The 2283-nt window shown below is 33.6% G+C and overlaps 1 pseudogene; it reads left to right on the plus strand.

Annotated features, from left to right (window-relative positions):
* The first annotated feature begins 1196 nt into the window (after nt 1-1196).
* On the plus strand, nt 1197-2057 carry LOC149528386 (cAMP-dependent protein kinase regulatory subunit-like; annotated as a pseudogene).
* The last annotated feature ends 226 nt before the right edge of the window (nt 2058-2283 follow it).

A 2283-nucleotide genomic window follows, 5' to 3' on the forward strand; every position in this document is an offset into this window, starting at 1 on the left:
GTATTATCAAAACAAATAGTAACATGATCATTAAATTCTTCTTGCACTCCTTCCAAAAGTTGCTTAATCTAAACAATATTAGAACAATTAAGTACACTAACACCATACTCAACTTCAACATTAGATTGTGATACAAAACTCTATTTCTTACTTAATCATTTAATCAATGTTTTTCCTAAGAAGAAATCTCCACCACTTATACTATTTTGGTCATCCACATTACCATACCAATGAACATTAGTGTAGAGTTTAAGTGTAAAGTCGCTATCTTGTTTGTACTAATTGTTATCAAAATTTCACTACCTACAAAATTTTGTCTTAACATTCATTACTGGTTAGTAATTGCTTTCATTTGCCAATGATCATAGAAATAGAAAAAGTACATCGCATTGATGAAATGAGAAAGTTCTTTATTTGTATTAAACAATGACAAATTTCAGTTTGGAGTTTATACATTAAAGAATTAAAGCACATGTACTGAATAAAAAATGATCAAAGTCTCTCACACAGTGCCGTGAGAGTAGCTTAGTCTTCATTATTCTTGTGCAAATAAAGAACATGTAAAAGTAGAATAAATGATACAAATGAACATGCAAGAGTATAAGAAAGGGAACCAGCCATTGCTTGGGGGTATATGGCTAGTCTAGGCCCACATTCCCAAGGTTGCCTTGTTGAAATTGAGTTCTTCCTAACTCCTTAAGCATCCAACTCCTGCAAAAAAGGTCAAAGAAAGGTACAAGTTAGATCCATATGGATCTAAGCAATGTTTGGTTTCGTAAAAATATACATGTACACTTGTGCCATTTACCCATGCAGCTGATTAAACAAGAATAATGAACTCGATCAATCATGGAGCGACAATATTAGAGTCTGAAAATCAAAATCATGTATACAAGTAATTTTATTGCTAACATGTTTGTGTCATGTGCAGAAAGAAATTAAAAAAAATATTTATGACTGTCACGAGCCCGTGCTCGAACCTCATACAATAACATCTTAAAGAACAGAGCACTAAGAAGTTAGCTTCATTGAACAAAGCTCGAGAGTTATTTCAAATCACAATACTCTTAAGATCAAGGATAGGAAGGAATAACTGGTGTCATTAAAAGATTATGTAAAGGCCTAAAATTGGAAACTCCAAAAGAACTATAGTTAGAGGTTCTGAGATACAATCAACTGGAAACTTCAAAAGAAACATGAGAAGAAGAGAAAGCATAGGATGCAGACCCACTGCACTTTTGGCAAAGAGAAGAAACTTTGTGAGTGCAAAATGCACTTCTCTATTAGATTTTGCATAGTTTAAACCAACAATTATTCCAAAAAATTGATGATAGAAAACAGACAATAGAAGAAGCATTACATAACTGTTCCTTTTTAAATCTCTTGATAAAGAGAAAACCCAAATTATTATTAGTGCAACTAAAGAGATGAAGTATGCAAAAGGGGAAATCATTATTCAGCAAGGTGACCCAGGGGATCATTTCTTCATGTTGAAGGAAGGTACTTGTGACGTGTGGATAGAGGGATCTAATAAAAAAATCAAAGATGGTGAAGAGATATAGAAAATGTGACAGCTTTGGAGAGCTTACTCTGCTTTACAATGAAAAATGTAGCAGCAACCATAAAGGCATTCTCAGATTGCATGCTTTGGGCAGTTGATAGGAACATGTTCCAAAAAATAATAATGAGCACTACAATGGTCAAAAGAGATCTTTATGAGCAATTTTTTGCAAGATGTACCACTTTTAGAGACACTTGACAGGCATGAGAGGTCTGCAATTGCAGATGTTCTGCTGGATGAATTTTTTGCTGAAGGGGAGAACATTATTGTTGAAGGAGAACTAGGGGATAAAATGTACTTCCTGGAAAATGAGAAGGCTGAGGCAATTTGTAAGGGCAGAATAGTGAAGAGATACAGTAGAGGTGATTACTTTGGAGAATTGGCTTTTCCTAACAACCAACCCCGTGCTGCAACAGTTACTTCAGTTACACAATGTAAATGTGTTTCAATAAATAGTGATAGCTTCAAGAGACTGTTAGAGGAAATTGGAAGTTAACTTCAAATAATCGTAAACTGAAGACAATGCAAGTTCAAGTAATGGTTGATATAAGATCCACAAAGGACCCTGCATGTTAGAAAGAAAAATATAATTATACTTGCTATTCAAACAAATAGAATTTGAGTCCTAGATTTTAATTAAAATGAAGGGGAAGAATCATCAAAGTTGTTGTTAGTTTCAATAGCAATCTAAACTTTAATCTCATTTCATGGTGGTTCAAAAA

This window comes from Cupressus sempervirens, chromosome 11 (assembly GCF_028749045.1).
Source record: "Cupressus sempervirens isolate cs-2001-9-10 chromosome 11, ASM2874904v1, whole genome shotgun sequence".
Lineage (NCBI taxonomy): Eukaryota > Viridiplantae > Streptophyta > Pinopsida > Cupressales > Cupressaceae > Cupressus > Cupressus sempervirens.